This window comes from Sminthopsis crassicaudata, chromosome 3 (assembly GCF_048593235.1).
Source record: "Sminthopsis crassicaudata isolate SCR6 chromosome 3, ASM4859323v1, whole genome shotgun sequence".
Taxonomy (NCBI): Eukaryota; Metazoa; Chordata; class Mammalia; order Dasyuromorphia; family Dasyuridae; genus Sminthopsis; species Sminthopsis crassicaudata.
The window spans coordinates 399,132,867-399,152,730 of NC_133619.1; the positions used below are offsets into that span (position 1 = coordinate 399,132,867).

General features: G+C 35.7%; 1 long non-coding RNA gene across 1 annotated transcript in view; it reads right to left on the reverse strand.

The window, feature by feature from the left end:
- The window catches only part of LOC141562634 (uncharacterized), a 153,999-nt gene that overhangs the window by 99,521 nt on the left and 34,614 nt on the right, over positions 1-19,864 (reverse strand). The window lies entirely within an intron of this gene.

The following is a 19,864-nucleotide window of genomic DNA, read 5'->3' on the forward strand; positions in this document are numbered from 1 at the left end:
TTTCTCCTCTTTTATGATGTCTTTGGGACCTAGTAGTGAGACTGCTGAATCAAAGGGTATGTACAGTTTTATAACCTTTTGGACATAGTTCCAAATTGCTCTTCAGAATCATTTCACAACTCCATCAATGATGCATTAATGTCCCGGTTTTCCCACATTACCTCCAATGTTTATCATTATATTTTTCTGTCATCTTAGTCAATCTAAGAGGTGTGAAGTGATACTTCAGAATTGTCTTAATTTGCATTTATCTAATCAATAAGTAATTTTAGAACATTTTTTTCATATGACTAGCAATAGCTTTAACTTCTTTATCTGATAATTGTCTGTTCACATCCTTTGAAGGTCTCATTTTCTTAACTATAAAGAGAATTAAGCCAAACAAAAAGAAGTCATTTTCCAATTGATAATTAAATATATAAACAAGCATTTTTAGAAGAATAAATCAAAGCTGTCAATAATCACAGGAAATATATTCTAAATTACTAATAATTGTTGTTTAGTCGTGTTTGACACTTTGTAACTTTGTAGACTGTAGCATGCAATACTGTCCATCTTGGCAAAGATACTAGGTTGATTTGCTGTTTATTTCTCTAGTAGATTAAAGCAAATAGAGATTAAGTGATTTGTCTAGAATCACATAGGCAATAAATGTCTGAGGCCAAATTTGAACCTGGATCTTCCTGATTTCAGGCCCAGAGCTTTACCCATTGAGCCACATATCTAGAAGACATAAAAGAAAAGCTCAGCTGAATTATCCCCACTAGAGGTAAGCAGAGCCCGGAAAGGGATAGAATCATAGACAAGTGATAGCATATAAAAATGAGTATCCATAACATATCTAAAACATTTTTGAGATGAAGAATGAAGGAATTGTTAAAGCTTCTTGCTTTCCTCCTACTTATCTGACTGCTCTTTCTCAGTCTCCTTTATAGGATCCTCCTCCAGAATAAGCCCTCTCATTACAGGTGTCCCTGAGGGCTCTGTTCTGGACTCCCTTCTCCTTCTTTATTACTTCACTTGGTGATCTCATCAGCTCCCATGAATTTAACTACCAACTTTATGCTAATGATTTTCTAATCTAATCATCTTGTTTCAACCTCTTTTTTGATTTCCAATCTCATATCTTCAACTGCCTTTCAGATATCTGACTGGATGTCCAGTAGACATCTTAACTCAGTATGTCCAAAATAGAAATCATTATTTTCCTCCCTAAACTTCCTTCTCCTGCCCCACCTTCCACTTTCTCTATTACTGGAGGAAGCAACTCCATCTTCCCAGTCCCTCAGCCTCACAATCCAGGAGTCATCCTAGATTCCTCATTACCTTTCATCCCTTATAGCCAAGTGGCTGCATTTCATCTTTGCAACATCTCTCAAACACATCTCCCAGTGTCCTTTGGCACTATCATCACTCCAGTGCAACCTCTGTTCACTTCACTATAACTGGACCATTACAAATAGCTGCTAGTAGGGCCTGACTGCCTCAAATCTCTGATTGTGATGGAACACTACTGTGGCATAAGAAATTATCAGCTCAACAATTTTAGAAAAATATGGAAATATTTGAACAAAATAAGAGTGAAATGAGCAGAACCAAGAGAACATTATATATAGTAACAGCAATATTGTTTTAAGCATGGTCTTGATTGTTATTTTGTCTATACCAATACTCAAAATAAGACATGAAGAAAGATACTCTCTGTGTCCAGAGACAGAATTGTTAAATAGACGTATGTACAGAATACTTTTACATAAATATACCTATTTGTGTTTAATGGTAGCAATTTCTGGGAGAGGAGAAAAAAGGGAAAAAGAAATTTGCATGATAATTTTGTTGCATATTTGAAAGGAATAGCAAGTTGTGCATAGTGGATTTGCAGTTTCATGTGCAATTATCTTGTTTTGTTATATTATGTTATGGAAATTCCTGTTTTTTTTTCTATAATTTAAAAAAAAGGAAGTATGGGGTATTCAGGGAATGCTAGCACCTTTGATGTGAGAGCTTGCTGATCTCTTTTTAGGGTTATTCATTCATCTTTGTTATCTACCTCTCATCTAGACTCTTACCAGTGACTCCAAGAAGTTGTAGCATGTGCAGCTGCCACACCTCAGTAAAACTGTTTCAGCAAACAGGATAAATCAAGTTGAGGGTAATTGACAGGTCTCAAACCTTTTGTTGACTCAAGGGGACATCTTTCCCAAGCGTGTGAAGACTTCCTCCCTTGGAATAGGCGGAGGGGAAAAAGTTGATAGAAGCAGGCTCTGTGGGACTGAAAATTTTGTGCAACTATGACTCACTTAGATCCAGTTCATAAGAAAATCAAAACTGATGTCATTGGTCCTCTTTGAAAAAGAAAGACAAACAACTGATTTTCCTAAAGTATAGGTCAGATCACAATACCCCCTTACTCAATAAACTCTAGTAGCTCACCACTCTTCATATTATTCCTCCAAATGGACTCTTCAGCCTAGTTTTATAGAAATTCATATAAATGTAACCTGTAGTTCCAAGCTCATTTGCACAAGACTTTTCCTTGGAGGAGATTAATTACTAAATGATCCATGTGAGGAGAGTTGGTAAGAGCATGGGAGAAGAGAAGTTATGGTTTTCTTTCATCCCATTTCAAAAGAGAAGACATTCTGTTCCAGATTTTATTCTGATAAGTCTGAAAGGAGAGACTTTGGTTAGAAGCTGTTATATAAAAAGGCCAGCACTTTGTCCTTGTCCCAAGCTTGCCATACTAGACTTCAGGGAACTTCTCCTTGGGTGAAATCTGGGACATTCTTCATTGAATTGAGATATCTCATTCTCAATAAGAGAGCTTGTTCACTCTGCATTGTCTGAAATGTGTGTGTGTATGTGTGTTATGTGTGTATACATATATGTGTTTATATATATATATATATATATATATATATATATATGTGTGTGTGTGTGTGTGTGTGTGTGTGTGTATGTATATGTGTGTGTCTTCTCTGATTTCTGTTTGTCATCATCTTGGATAAATGGGTTTATTTGCTACCTACTATTCATTGTAGAACTGGCATCTTCAGGAAGGCAACCCAACCTTCGGACATATATAGGTTGGAACATGCTTCCCTAGCAAAGGATAATTTTCAGGAGCTCAGTTTGAATCTAAAAATTGTTTTTTCTAGACTGATATTTTTGGTATTGAGGATGGTATATAAATATAATTCTAGTTCTCTAACTTTTTTTTCTGAGTATAGAGTAGTCAGCCTCTAGCTAAAACCTTCTTGCCTCTCCTCCTGTGATATTTATTTATTTATGCTTCTCTGGAATTCATATCTAGACCAACTCATTATACATGGGCAAAACATAGTGCATGGCATACACACATACATAACAAAAGGGTAGGAACCAAAAACCTTTAGGTTACATGATTTAAAGCTTGAAGAAAACTTAGAGATCATTTTGGTTCAGTATTCTCATTTTTTCAGATTCAATTCAGAAAAACATTTAATTAATCACCTATTCAAGTACTGCCTCTGATATTTACAGTCTTTGCAAATTTGGGCAAGTGTTTTAAACTCTCCAAGCTCTAAACAAATCTGTAAGATATTGAAAATACACTGGATTTATAAGTCAGGGGATCAGAATATATACACGTATATACATATGTATATATTTATAAATATAAAAACATACATATAATCTCAACATATTATATGTCATAATTATATATAACATCATATTATATTATATTACATATTATAGCTATATGTTTTGTATATTAAAATATTAATTAATATGTTATAATTAATATATTAATTAAATATAATATAAATTGAATGTATAATACAATATATAAACTATTATATAGCACATAACATCATATTATATAACTACACATTATATAATAAACAATAATACATTGTATTATGTAAACTGTATCAATGTATTGTACATATCTTATATATTATATAACATATATGTATACTAACAATATAATAATTCCCAGATTTATAATCCAATGTGTTTTCATTAAGCTTGTGTCTCTTTGTAACTGTTTTGAGTCACTATGTAACTTTGAAAGAAAGTGGCGTTCTCTTGCCTGCCAATGAATGATGGAGAAATACAAGCTATCAAGTGAGGAAGTAAAGAGGTAGTAGGCTAACTACTGAAAATTTAAATCCTAAAATAACTCTCCTTACATGAAGCCCTTAACACATGGTGTTTCAATTTACTTTATTTCATTTTTTTCTATCTTAAGTAACTGAGTTTAGGAGGCTGAGTAGATTAGACTAAGGGTTGGGAAGAGCTGGCAGAGGAACTTTGTAGGACCTGCAGCCAATAGGAAAGTTTGCTAGCAGCCTCCCTTGGTAAGGAGACAGCCTTGAAGACTTAGTTAAGTTAGAAATGACACAGCCACAGAGATACCACAATCTAAAAACAAGGGCCATAGCTAAGCTTCTGGGTGTGGCAAACCAGAAGTGAACTTGGTAGGAGAGTGTTTTGGTAACTAGTTTGAGCTCACTCTCCCCAGAGGACAAAGAAGGCTGGAAGGGGAAGTGTGCCAGCTTGGAGTAAGAGGGGAAAGGGCTGGTATGGCTGTTTTGCTCACTTGGCTCTTGCTTTCTCTTTTCATTAAAGATTCCCTTATAAAAACTTTAAAAAACAAACAATAATACCCCCACAACAAAATGGTGCAGGATCCCTCAGGGGCTCGTTTTCTCTTTTTCCAAAGATTTCCTACCTCCTTTTAGTTACCAGAGAATTGTTTATAAACGGGAAATGGAACAGTTTGAAAGAATAGCGTTCTGTAAAACACAGGGCATTGCTATGAAAAACAACTGTATAATTTTTAGACAATTACACCAATATTAAAACAGTGATCATTTCACAAAACTAAACAAAATAAACACCATGCATCCCTACTGCATTGCACATTTACTTTCTTTTCAAGGTAAATATTTGGTTCCAACACTTATGTATGGCCTATAGGTGGAGCAGTTGAGCTTTGCTAAGGGTTGTGTCATTAAGGCCAGTAGGGAGCACAGTCTTGTCTAGACAGAGAACGTGCATGGAATTGTGAAATCCTCCGACTGGAAGGAACCCGTAAAGGTCGCGTAATCCATCCGCTTGTCTCCAGGCAGAATCTGCACCTAAACTGGTCTGAGGTAGATAGCTGTTACAGATTTCCAGCAATTGCACAGACCCAATCTGGAGTTTGTGACATTATATCTACTCAGAAACTCTCTATTTGCTTGGAACCTGGGTGGGGTGGGAGAGATGACTAGGAAGAGGGGAGAGGAAAGAGAAAGATGGAGAGAGGCAGAGAGGGAAAGATAGACTAGAAGGGGTAGAGAGAAAAGAAAGAGAAAGAAAGGAAGGAAGGGACAAAGAAGGAAAGGAGAAATAGAAAAGGGGGAGAGAAATAGAGAGGGTAAGATAGATTAAAAGGGGTAGAGAGGAAAGAAAAAGAAAAGGGAGGACAAAGAAGGAAAGAGGGGGGTAAGAAAGGGAAAAAAGAGAGGGGAAGATAGATTTGAAGGGGAAGAGAGGAAAGAAAAAGAAAAGAGGGGACAAAGAAGGAAAGAGGGGAAGTAGGAAGGGAAGAGAAGGGGAAGAGACAAGGAAGAAAGAAGAAGATGATAGAAAACAAGAATGGAGAAAGAGCCCTAATAATTTTTGTTAACATAAGGTCTCAAAAGTTGTTTTCCAAACTCTAATGAGGGAGTGGTAGGAAAGGAGAGAACAAACATTTATCAAGCACCTACTGATGGTGGTAAGCCCTGAAACTGTCCTTGACTTTTGGGGTGAGCCCTGAAACTCTCCTGACAGGAACCCATCCTTTGGGGCAGTTAAGTGGTTTCATTAAGATTAACCCAGGACCAGTCCCTACTTAGCTCAAACTTAAGTGGTCTCATTTAGCTGAAGATCTGGACCTGATATTTCTATTAAGTGGCTGAACCCTTTATTGAGCTGAAAATTAGTCCAGGACCACTCCTACTTAGCTCAAACTTAAGTGATCTTATTCACCCTACTCAGGTTCCAAGCAAATAGAGTTTCTGAGTAGATATAATGTCACAAACTCCTGGGGGCAGTGACAACATTGAAGTAATTTCATTCAATTGAAACTTCAGTCTCAGATTTCCTATTTAAAGGGCAATTTTGGGGCTCATTTCTTTGCAGAGGCCCCAAAGCAGGACCATACCTTGTCAAGGAACCTCTCTCCTTGGCATAGTTGCCTGTCAGGACCCCTGCCTTTGTGAAAACATTTTCTTCTCAGTGTTAACACCTCTGTTTATCTCTCTGCCAAGATTTCTCTGCTAGGACCTTTATCTCTCTGCCAGGATTTTGTCACTCAGAAATCAGTCTTCCTAGCAAAAGCTGACTTCTGCAGTGCCAACAATAACTTTTGCCAGTCTAATATTTCAGGTTTGTGACTTCTTTCATGTTGGACCTGTGCTGACCAAAGAGGGATTCCCACAAGTCTCTGCATTGCCACTAACTACATCATTTGGTTCCCTAACCACATCACTACTATGTGCCAGACATGTACTGAGTTTACAAGTATTATGTCATTTGTTCCAGTAAATGCTGATTTTGTCTCTGTGATTTTTATGCAAAATTCTGGCTTGGGTTTCTCCAGGTATTACAGATCTTGGTGTGAAGATGAATACATAAATGTTTTTATGAATACATGAAAGTATTTTCATAGAATGGTTTGTCTGGGTATCATGTCAGAATCTGCTCTTATTTTCCTGCCCACATATTTCTTTTAACAGGGAATAATAATTTTTCTCAGTCAACTAGCATTTATTAAGTGCGTACAATATGCCAGATATTGTGCTAAGCATTGAAGATAAAAAGAAAGAGGAGGGAAAAGGTCTTGTTTTAAGGAGCTAACAGCTTAATGAGGGAAACAGTCTGCAAATAACCATGTACAAACAAGAAATATACTAAGATAAATTGAGGGCAATGCCAGAGGGAAAGCACAAAGATTAAAGAGGACTTTGAAAGAGTTCTTGTAGGTAGGCTTTTAGCTGAGACCTGAAGATGGAGGATCCTGATAGAACAGAAAGGAAGTCAATGACAATAGATCACACAATATATGCAGGGGGAGTAAGGTACAGTAAAGACTAGAAAGGTAGAAAGGGATCAGTGCAGAAAAAGCTTTAAAAGCTAAACAGGATTTTATATTTAAAATCTGGAGGTAATAGGGAGCCCCTGGGCTTTATTGAATAGGGAATGATGTAGCAATTTAGGAAGATCAACTTGACAGTTGGCTAGAGTCTTAATTTTTCTCCAGTTTTTCCTGAAGACTTATCTCCACAAGGCTTTGGAGAGTAGGTCATTGAAAACTCTTTCTTTACCAGGAAAACTTGGACTGCAAGTATTCTGCTCTGTAAGGGGCCTTTAAATGGGTGCCACAGCAAATCGGGAGATTGAGTGGTCCGGAAGTAATTTCTGTGGATATTAGGACTGCCCTTGGGCGGGATCCTGGCCATATTGAGATAGCTTCGTAATGGGTGACTCTCTCGCTGATTGGCTGTGTGTGTGACCTCACAGGCCCTATGTAAGCCCACTGCAGGCAGCAGGCACTCTCTTTAACCTGTCGTTCTTCATCCTGGCTTCCCAGCCTGGGTGGCCAAGCCAAGATGGATAGCCAAAAGAGGTAAGGATTTTGGTAGTGAACACGTGGGTCTTCTGACCAGGTGTTCACTTGGGAACCAACAAATCAGGGTATCAGTCAGGGCATTATGTGAGTAGGTATAATAAAGGCTTTTAAGATTACACGTGGTTGTTCTTGAGTGCGCTACCGGTTATTAAGCTAGTAATTGTAACTGCCAGGAGAGCACGTTACACTGCTCCTTGTGGGTTTCCCTCAGCTTCTGATTATTTGGTTCCTTACCAAGCCTCCATTTTAAGAAGGAGGCCTAGGCTTCTGCATTGCTGATTCATCCCCAAAGGACTTTTTCTATGGAGATCCTATGCTCAGAATCCATCCCAATTCTTATTATTTTTCATCTTCCTTTCCCATTTGAATATAAGCTCCCTGAGGAGAGGGATTATCTTTCAGTTTACATTTGTGTTCCCAATGTTTAGTCCAGTGTCTGACACATTTGTTGCTGTTCAACTGTTTTTCAGTCCTATCAGACTCTTTGTGATCCCATTTGGGATTTTCTTGGCAAAGACACTAGAGTGGTTTCCAGTTCCTTCTTCAGGTCATTTTACAGATTAAGAAATTTAGGGAAAGAGGGCTGTCCAGGCTCACATATCTGAATCTAGATTTGAATTTAGAAATATGGGTCTTCCTAATTCTAGGCTTAGTACTCTATCTAGTGTACTACCTGACTGCCCCAGGTCTGACAAATAGTAAGCACTTGATTGACAAGATGGATTGGAATGGGGAGAGACTTGAACAGTGAAACCTACCAACTATTGCAATTATCTAGGCATGAAGGATTTCAGAAGACTGGTAGCAATATCTGAGGAGAGAATGGGGTATATGTGAGAGATGCTATGAAAGTAGAAATCTAGATGGGATTGGGCCACTGATAGGGTCTGACCACTGATTGGATAGAGAAGGGGGAGAGTTATGATGGGATACTTAACTTTTGGATCCCAACCTTACTAAATCTATAATAAGACAGCCTGCCAAACATTTCCCTGGGTTTGATCTGCTCCTGCATTCTCTGAGTTACTCAGGACTTCCATTCTTAAACTTATCCTATATCCTTTCAGTTAGGTGGCACAGGGGATAGAGCACTGGACTTGGAGACAGGAATATTCATCTTCCTGAGTTCAAATCTGGTTTCAGACACATCCTAGCTCCTAAGCAAGTCACTTAACCTTGTTTGCCTCAGTTTCCTCATCTGTAAAATGAGCTGGAGAAGGAAATGGCAAACCACTCCAACATCTTTCTGAATAAACCCCCAAATGGAGTCATGAAAGTCAGATATGACAGAACAACAACAAATCTACTCATTTTACTCTCCATGATCTCAGCAATGAAACATTATTTTCTGCCTTTATTTGGGAGAAAAGCAATTTCTAAAAGAGATCTTCTAAACATACACTTTTGACATTGAAGCCAATGAACACATTCTTCAAACTATCTCAGAGGTCCTGGAAGCTGGAAGACTAGTGTTCAAATTCATGTTTCATTATCTTCTCTTGGACTGTACCTCAGAATAAAAACAGATACATACATATGCCCTCATACCCTGCTTCTACTGCCATAAGCACTCCAACCTTAAATGTTCATGGAGTGACTTAGAGATTTATCTCCTTTTTTGGAAAGAGTGAGTTCCTGAAAGGTTATATATAAAGTATATTTCTCTGTCTCTAATTCTCTTTCTTCATTTTTTCATTATAAAATCAAAAATATGTTCATTTAAACAAAGATTATCTCCAGGAAGTTAAAAAAACATTCTTAGAAACATAATAAACTTAAATATCTCTGTCTATCTGTGTGCATAAACATATATGCATGTATACCAATTACTTTCTAGCTAGAAATTAAAAACAAGTTTAAAAAAAAAGTAAAAATATAAATGCAAAATAGCCAATGGTTTTTAAGGAAGAGACAACAGTGTAGCCTAAATGAAAGGACACTGGAAATAAAAAAAATCATCCAGGTTCTATCAATTAACAAGCATTTACTAAGTGCTTACTATGTGCCAGGCACTATTAGACTTTGAGAACCAAAGACAAATATAAAACAGTTGCTTACATTCTACCATTCTACACATATGCATAAATAAATAGAGAATATATGCAAAATAAATACAAGGTAATTTAAGAAAGGGAGTACACTACAACCTAGGCCATGTTTTGCTTTTTGTTTTGTGTCCTGAAAAGCTAAGACATAGAAGACATGCTTCTACATCAAGAGAAATTCTTAGAAGTGAATCATTTGACTCCATTAAATAGGAGTCCTAACTCCTAACAGGTGTCAGCTAGCCTTATTTTATGGAGAGTCATGTCACCAGCCTTTTCTAGCCATCTCCTTTTATGTATAGTCTTAGTAGGTGCCTGGCTCACAGCAGGCTCTAAATAAATGTGTATCGATCAACTATCTTCCCTCATTGGAATGTAACCTCTTTGAGAGGAGTTTGGCATATTACCTGACACATAACAATAAATGTAAATAATAAATAATCTATCCTGTTTTATTATTTTGGTATAGTAAAGCATACCACTTTGTGAAATGTCTAAAAGGATTTGGAGTAGGGGAAATCTCACAGGGTGATTGTTTTATATTCACAATCATTTTGGTACAGTGGATGGAGGACTGAGCTAGAAATTAGCACTCTTTGGTTCTAGTCGTAACCACTCACTATGTGATCTTCAGCAGATTACCAAATTTCTAGGTTTCAGTTTCCTCATTTGTAAATCTGGAGATTTGCAGGAAAGGTAATGTTTTGTAACTAGTTAGAGAATGAGAGGTAGTATGGGATAGTGGAAAGAATCTCCTTGATTTTTTTTTTTCTTTTTATGTTTTATTGATGCTCTTTTCTAAGATCCTTGTTGCTTCCCCATAACTCCCCTTTCGTTGGAACCCTCTCTTGTATCAAGTATGACCAAGCAAAACATATCAATATATAATCTGGATGTCTGAAGATGTAACCCCCAGCCAAGAGGTAGGAGATAGGCTTCACACCAGTCCTCAGAAGTCCAGTAACTGAGTTGCTCAGTTCCAAAGTCTTTCGTTGTTTTTCTTTTTCTTTTACCTTAGTTTAATCATTGAGTCAGTTGCTTTCCTGCTTCTGTTTGCTTTATTCTGCATCAAATTCTGCAAATCTGTTCAAGTTTCTTAGAATTCTTCATAGCTATGATTTCTTACAGGTACAATAATATTCTATCACATTCATATGTCATAGTTTATTTATCCATCCCTTAATCAATGGCCACCCATTTTGTTTCCAATTCTTTGCTACTGAAAAAAAAAAAAAGTTTGTATTTTTGAGATTTCTGTCTTTGATGTGCTAGGTTCATTTGTTAAATGTCATTGTTTCAAATGTTATGCATTTTAAAAAGTCTTTAAAAGTATAATTCCAAATTGTTTTATAGAAAGCCTGGTCAAATCAGAGTTTCGCCAAATGCATTATTGTGCCTGTCTTTCCCTAACATAAGCTATTTCATTTTCTCCTTTCCCAGTCAGACAGGTATGAAGTGAATGCTCCATGCATTTTTCTCTAGCTGGCTGTACCCTATGTCTGGAATGTTCTCAACCTTCATCTTCTGGCCTCCTTCAAGTCCCAACTAAGATCCCACCTTTCCTGATTCCTTTTAATTCCAATGCCTTCCCTTGGTTAATTATATCCTTTATATTCAGCATTTAGATTGTACATATTTGTTTACGTATTGCCTCCTCTCATTAGATTGGATGCTCTTTGACTTCAGAGATCTTTGTATCCCCAGAATTTAGCAATGACTGGCATAGCGTAGGCCCTTAATAAATGTTTATTGGTTAACTGAATCTTTAGAGTTATTTTAAATTTTTATTAGACAATTCTTTCTATGGTTACTGATAGTCTGCATTTCTTTGTAAACTGTCTATTCATAATCTTTGATAACATCTATTAGATACTACATATATTAAAAACTATGTATTTATAAAAGTGTTGGACTTGACAGAATTGCAACAATATTGGAGATAGGTGAAATCTCATCTGGTCAGACATCTGAACAAGAATCACCTTGTGTACCCAACAAATTGGCATCTGGCTTTTGTTTGAAGACCTCTACTGAAGGGGAATGCATTACCTTCCCAAGACAGACTATTTATTTCTGATTGCTCAAATTGTTAGGAAGTTTTCACTTAAACCAATTCAAAAATCTGTCTCTCTGCAACAAATGACATTGCTCCTATCAGCAGAACAATGTTTAATCTATTCCACATGACAGCTTTTTTAATACCTGAAAATGGATATGGATATCATGCTCTCCTTTAAGTTTTTTCTCTTCATATTAAATTTCTTTAGTTCTTTCAACCAATCCTTATATTGCATTATCATGATTTGGATTTAGATATCTTGCACTTGTAGTCCTTAATATCTGATTAGAACATGTGGTCAGGAAGCCCAGTTCCCCTCAAAGGTTTTGTGCTCACACACATCAGGATGGATCCTAGGGACTGGACTTTAAAAGGTTATTGTCTGTCTTTGGTTCTAGGTAAATTTCCAGAATAAAGCTTTCACATGAGGTACCCAAGACAGAAAAGACATATGGGAACCCAAGAACAGGAAGCCACTTAATAGCTCAGAGATAAAACAGACTGTTAGGGGCTAATTCTCCTGGGACCCATGCTGTTTAAGCTATTCAAAATAGCTGCAGGGAGGTTTGGTGAGATGCAGATTCTCCTTTCTCCCCACTTCTCCCAATCCCAACAGCTGAAGTAGTCACATTGATGACCTCCGGGAAACTAAGGCCCAAACTCTTAAATCTGGGAAAAGTCTGGCGATCTTTTTTTATATGTTTATAGAGGTAAAAACAAGACACAAATAACACTTACTGGATAGTGGCCAATTAATTGATATGGACATCATGCATGTTAGACCCTTTTCAGTTGTAAATACTGTGATCCCTTTAAGTTAAGAGTTCAGGAAGAATGACTACAAGATGACCTCAGAAGGTTCTCATCCTTCCTTCCATTAGCCATGGGAAGCTATTTAAAGGCCTAATTGAGGTGCCTAGGAGCTCTACATATGAATGTTAATTCAGATTACAGAAGGGAGGGGAAACTGATACTAACAAAAGAAGCAGGATCGCAATGAATAATATAGTTAAATATAAATTGTGTATCACTGGGAAAGTTCTATAGCAAGCAATATACTGAATTGTTTATTTATTTCCTCAGAATCAGGAAGGATTACACTTACAATTGCAAAATTATGAGAAGCAAACATATCTTTATATATATACAGCATAAGAAAAGGTCATAAAAACCATGTTCCAGACAATATGAAATGGTGCCATAGTCATGGCAGTCATAGTTGAATCAGTTCTATAAGAGGAAGGGTGAAGCTTCAGACAAAAGTAATTTCCCCCTAAACTCTGTTAAAATCTTAGGGGCAGCAGCAGTCACTAGGAACCAACCAGAAGAGTTCCTTAAGTACTCAGTAGGATGGTGCCATGTCTAACTTTCCTACAAAGTCTTAGCAAGTTAATTCTCTAATCAATACCGCCACCTTGAGCAAACCATTTTTTTTTTTTTTCCTCTTGGAGAGTTGATAGATTCCTCATCTATAAAATTAGGTTACCTCTTCTTTCTCTAAGCCCTCTGAATGATTTTAAGGTCCCTTCCCTCCCTTAAACTCTAAAATTTCAAAATCTCTATTATATAAGAAGTTGGAAAATAGTTTTTCATAAAGTTGCAATAAGGATAAAAACTAATATCTCTAGAAATTGGTATCCTGGAAGCTATTTAGTCTGCTGTAATGCATGAAAGGAACAGAGCACAATAATAAGGAAGTTCATTATAAAAAGTCTTTTAAAGAAGTTTTATTTTTATGCTGAACCAAAAAAGTAATGGTCAAGCTATACATCTTTGTACATATTAATCCAATTAACATTTTATGACCACGTAGAATGGTCAAACAAATTAAAACAATTCATCCTGCACATTTGGCTTATTTTTTTAAACTAGGCAGCTGAATGCATGTGTGGTCACTAATTGCAGTGTAATTAAATTAAAATCAGATAACTTAAATGATACAACTGAGTGATAATTAGCATGAGGTAGCCTAAACTAATTAGACACTTGTGTTGAACCTTAATAATAAATTAGTGTTTTCACTAATATGAAATGAGATGCCTAAAGATGCTTAAGTGAATACTAAATATCATTTTAGTCTAGGAGGAGTTCACACAGATAGATTTAAGGAGTTGAGTAGAAATTACATGGCATAACATAAATCATGATATAATAGGAGCCCCATCTTTTGTCCAGGCATTTTAGGAGTTACTTGCTATGCACTTGTTTAGAATACAGCATTGTACACTGATAAGAGCTTTAGACTTAAACAACAAACAAACAAACAAAAAACAAGCAAAAAAAAAAAAAAAAAAAAGGACCTGAGTATGAATTCTAATTTTGCCACTTACTGTTGATGTGACTTCCACAAGTTATTTTACTCCTGTAAGCTTCAGTTTCTTCCTAGGTAAAAGACAGAGTTGGCCTGGATATCGAAGTTCTCCTTTAGTTGCAGAATGCTGTGATCCCTTTTAAGTGTTAACAACAGAATAAATTTGCAAAATTTTAAAGGCTCAGACTTTTAAGTTAAAAGCTAAGATCTTTTTTTTCTTTCTTTCTAATGTAGCTAGATCTCCTGTCACTCGGAGAAGGCCTTGATCAATTTTACTAGATTTTTCAGACACAGGAGAAACTTAAAGAAAACAAAGTCTTATTTGTTATAACCCAAATTAACTTTTTCTCCATTTCTAACCTAAGCAAAGAGACAAGTAATGGTGTATAGCCAGAGGGTAATTTTCTGCCCAGAATGTTTTTTTGGAATTTTTTTATAATCATTATATTGCTTTTTAAATCAATCTCAAATTTAATCAACTTTAGGCTTCTTCAACCTTTCACCCAACTTGTTCGTTGTCCTTTGGCAAGAAGAGCCTCACTTGAAAAGTTGCAGTAGCAATGGTGTTAGAGCTAGAAGAGGTAAATTCTCAAGCATTGATTCTGACACTGACTAACTGTATAATTTTGAGAAAATAATTTTCTCTTTATGAGTCTCAATTTCCTTGCCCGTCAAATGGAGATAATGGTAGTCAAACAAGAAGAAAGAGTTTTATGCAATTAAAAATGCTATACAAGCATGAGTTCTCAAATAGCAACTTGAAACTCTTAGTACTGAGTCCCATCAATGAGGGAATGACTGCATAGATTTTGGTATATGAATATAATGGAATGATATTTTGCTATAAGAAAGTTTTTTAATTGCATAATAACAATAACATTTTAAGAGAAACATCTTTGACTTATTTAAGACGTTTGATCAAGCAGTGACTAGGCAATGATAAAGTAGGATTTATGAGGATCGAAGAAACATATTACTCACCCTCTCACACAGAGGTGATAGGACTCAAAAACTGAGACCAAAGTGCTCATTTTGCTCAATTGTGCATGTTGTTAGAGTTGTGAGCCAAGAAATTTAATTGTTGAATGAACAAATATCTGTCGTTGTTGTTATTGTTTGGCTGTATCCAACTGTTTGTGACCCCATGAACTATAACATGACAGATCCTTCTATCATCCTCTGTTTCATAAGGTCTGTCCAAGTTCATGTTTGTTGTTTCCATGATACTATCTATCCATTTCATGCTCCGCCATCCCTTTTTCCTTTAGCCTTTAATCTTTCCAACATCTGGGTCTTTTCTAATGAGTGTTGTCAGTTTTTGACCTTCCAGTGAAGAGTCTGAATTAATTTCTTTAAGTATTGACATTTTGCCTCTCCTGCATTTTTTGTTTTCTGTGCATTAAAATTTATTTTATTCTTGTGTAATTATCATTGCCCATTATCCTACAATTTTCACCCCACCTTCAAGTAGAAGCCCTAAATTTATATATATACATATATACATATATGTATATATATATACATATATGTATATATATATACATACATATACACACATATTCCGGCAAAATAAGTTAAACTATCAACCATGTCTGCAAGTAGATAATTAATTCTGTAATTCTATTCCATTACCTTGTTTACAAGTTGTAGAAACTATGCTTCATCGGCCTTTGGAAATCATTATTGTTTGCTGCTTTAATTCAAGTTGGAGCAGCATTTCTTCTCATTACGATTATCATTACATAAGCTGGGCTCCTGGTTCTATTCAATTCACTCCTCATCAGATAATATGATTCTCTAAAGCTATCATATTCATTATTTTCAAGGCACAATGATATTCTATTACATTCATATAGTACAGCTTTTCAGATGGACACTTATCTTCTTGCCTATTATTTATTGCTATTAATATTCTTATATGTATCTTTACTTCTAATCTTGATCTTCTTGGAATGGTAAATACTAGTATCACTGTATCAGAGAATATATAAGATTTAATGATTTGTAGGATAGTTTAAATTATTTTTCAGAAAGATTTACAGCTCTACCAAAAGTAAGTGTGAGTGGGTCTGTTCCTCTATAACTCCTCCCAACTGATGTTTTTCTTGCTTATCACCTTTGCTCATATGATAAATTCCAAATGGATAAATGAAAGGTTATATTATGATAAAAATAGAGGAAAAAGAGATAGATAAACTGTAAAAGATAAACTGGGACAATTTTAATTATGTAGCATTAGAAAGATTTTCCACAAACAAAATAAATGTGGTTAGAATTAAAAAGAAGCAGGAGCAGCTAGGTGGCGCAGTGGATAGAGCACCAGACCTGAATTCAGGAGGACCAGAGTTCAAATTTGATCTCAGACACTTAACACTTCCTAGCTGTGTGACCCTGGGCAAGCCACTTAACCCCAGCCTTAGGAAAAAAAAAAGAGGATTAAAAAGAAACATCTGGGGGAAAATTGTATAGCAAATTTCTTTAATATAGCAAGGTACATAAAGAAAAAATGAAACTATATAAGAATAAATTTTTCTACAATCTATAAGTAGTCAAAGAATATAAATAGGTGGTTCTGAAATGAAGAAATGCATATTAACAATCAAATAAAAATCCTCTAAATTATCAATTAGAGAAATGCAAATTTTAATAACTATGAGGTTCCATAACTTCCTTTCCCACATATTTAGTAACTATACCTTTTTTATGTTCCAGGATTCTAATTTGAGTTCATTGTGTGTGAACCATGTGTCCATTGCTGCTCTCTGAGCTCTGGGCAGAGACCAGATCAAGTCAGATAAGAGAGACATCTCTGAGGAGAAGAATGCTCTTTTTTTTTTATGTAAAATTTTAATGGTTTTATTTTACACTGCCTACATTTTCCCCATGTACTTCTTACCTCTTTCTAAAGAGTCTTGTCATATAACAAAGCATTTAAAAAATAAAAAGAGAATGAAGAGAAAAAAAGCAAAAAAAAATCCATAACGCCTCCCCCAATAATATATGGTATATATGGACACCCTCCCTTCCTAACTTCTGTGAACGAGTTATGAAAAGTGTCTTTTCCTAAATCTTCTTTGGACCTAAACTTGTTCTTTGTAACTTTACAACACTCACTTTTGTTTGTTTTACGGTTGTCCTTTTCATTTTATTGATATGTCATTATATATACACACATACATATGGATATGTATGTATACATATACACATATGTGTGTGTATTCATAAATCTCTCTGTTTCTCTCTTTTTCTTTCTCTATCTCTTTCTTTCTCTCTCTATGTGTGAATAGTTTTCTTGGTTTTGTCTATTTCATTTTGCATTAGCTCATATAAGCTGCTGCTGCTGCTTTTTTTTGACACAAAGTCCTTCCTCGCTGTGTGACTCTGGGAAAGTCACTTAACCCCAATTGCCTCAGAAAAAAATCCAGAAAACAAAAAACAAAACAAACACGGAGAAAGTCAGCAAAGACAGGAAAAATAGCAAAATATATTTAGATATATTAAATGGAGATGCTTCTGAAGCAATATAATTGTGAAAGTATTGAAGGACTAATAAACAAGAAAGCTGAAATAGAAGATTCCCAGAAGTCTGTAAAAAACCTTGAAACTTAATATTACCAAAAAATGTCTGAGAAAACATTTATAATTGTTGACCTATTTTCCTCCTCTTCCATCTATCCATCTATACAAAATCTTTTTTTTTTAAATTTCATAAAACTATAAATAATCAAGAATATCCTTGATATGGGCATTAGTAGGAAACAAGCATGTTTTCACAAGCAATATTCAATTATTGGCCATTTCTGGCCCATTTCTATTTTTTGTTTTTATTTTGATGGGTTTTTTGGTTGGTTTTTGACACTGTCTTCCTATCTCCACTAGGCTGTAAGTACAGTGGCACTCACTGCCCAATACAAAGCTGATCTATGAAAGCTTTAACCTGCTGTACACAAGTTAATTTTCTCTTCTCAGAAAGCTGAGTGGCTCTCTAGTTTCAGAGTCTTACCACATTTGTGGCAGACAGTGAAGGCCTACCTCTCATAGGATTTTAGCTTTCTTTCAGCTCAGCACCCCTACTTCAAGCAATCTACTGGCCTCTGTCTCCCTTAATCAGTGTAAATTGTAGACCTGTGATCATCACTGTCACAAATATTTATCATTTCACAATTAACTGAAAGAAGTAAAGAATTTCAGATTCCAGCATGCTTATTCTTTATTGACTTAAAACAACAACAAAACTTATATTAAATAAAACAAAATTCCCCCTCAGTTTCTTTTACAACAAATTTTCTCTCATCCATGCATCAAGAACATTCAGTATTCCTTGAAATATGTAACTACAGAAATAACTCTGTTCTATGGCCTTCTGATCCTAAACATTAAACAAGGCATAAAATAGAGATTTATATATTCACTAAAGTTATTTGCCACTGCGGTAGGGACAACCCAATATAAAGTCTAAATTTACTAAATTTGTGGATAATGAAGTCCTCTAGATTGTCCTCTTTGCTGATAAAAGTTATGCTGTTTAAATCAAACCTCACAACCTTGCAGATTTCTTTAGAAAAATCTGTAATCAATCAAAGAGTTTTGGTCTCTCTATCCACGCAAGAAAAACCAAGTAGATGAAGATCATTCATTGTCCAGATTTGAACATGGTCATGTATGCTTTGGGCACACAATACAGATAGATAATAAGTTGGGCCCAACATTATATACGAAGAGGAGAACAGATTGAAGTGCTTTCAAAAGTTGAAAAACTCTTATTGATTCCAGCTTTACCATGGAAAGCATAGACCCATCTTTTCAATATGAATATGTTATTGGTATTGATGGGGAAAGTGGATCTCAGCAAAATATTATGGTAACCCAATATTTGAGTGGGCCCCAATGAGAAGCAAGTTGAGCCTGCAGAATTATATTATATTGATATTATCAAATACAAACAGAGCCATCCTGTACTGATGCCCTCTATTACATTATGGAATTTAAGCTATACATATGTTCCCAAAACTCTCTAGTAGGAACATTATCTTTTTCTGCTTCCTTTCCCAATAAAAGGATCCACCTTGCCCCTAGTTAATCACAAGTTCACTAGGAACTTGCTCACTTTATTCACTTGCTAAGCATTATAATAAACTTTGCTCTTTGACCTAGAAATGGCTTGAGCCTATGACTTCATTCCCAACAATTCTCCACCTTTATCACTTTGCTTCATTAGTATGATTATATGGCAAATACAGGAAAAAACACAACTGCCTCCAAAGAATTCAAGATAACTGTCACAGAAGGCAATGGAGAAGGATGTGGTAGGTGTGAGAAGGCTGTAATATATGCCAACTGAGGAACACAGAAATCGACCAGTAAAACATTTCATCAAGGAATTATATGAGGAAAAGAGATGATGGCTGTCCCTGTGGCAAGAGTAGGGTAGAGAGTCAGCATCCTCCATTTGTACTTTGGAGACATCAGGAGAAAATGAAACAAACCTCTAGTCTATTGGGTGGGCTCCATTTGGTGAACCATTGGGAAGACCTGGACAAGAATCATGCAAGATAAGCAGGTAAGGATAGGTTGCAATCTGGTTAGAAACTGGAAATTGAAGGGATGCCCACCAATTGGAGAATGGTTGAATAAATTGTGGTATATGAATGTTATGGAATGTTATTGTTCTGTAAGAAACGAAAATCAGGATGAATACAGAGAGACTTGGAACATGAACTGATGCTAAGTGAAATGAGCAGAACGAGGAGACCATTATATATTTCAACAATAATACTACATTGCTCAATTCTGATGGAAGTGGC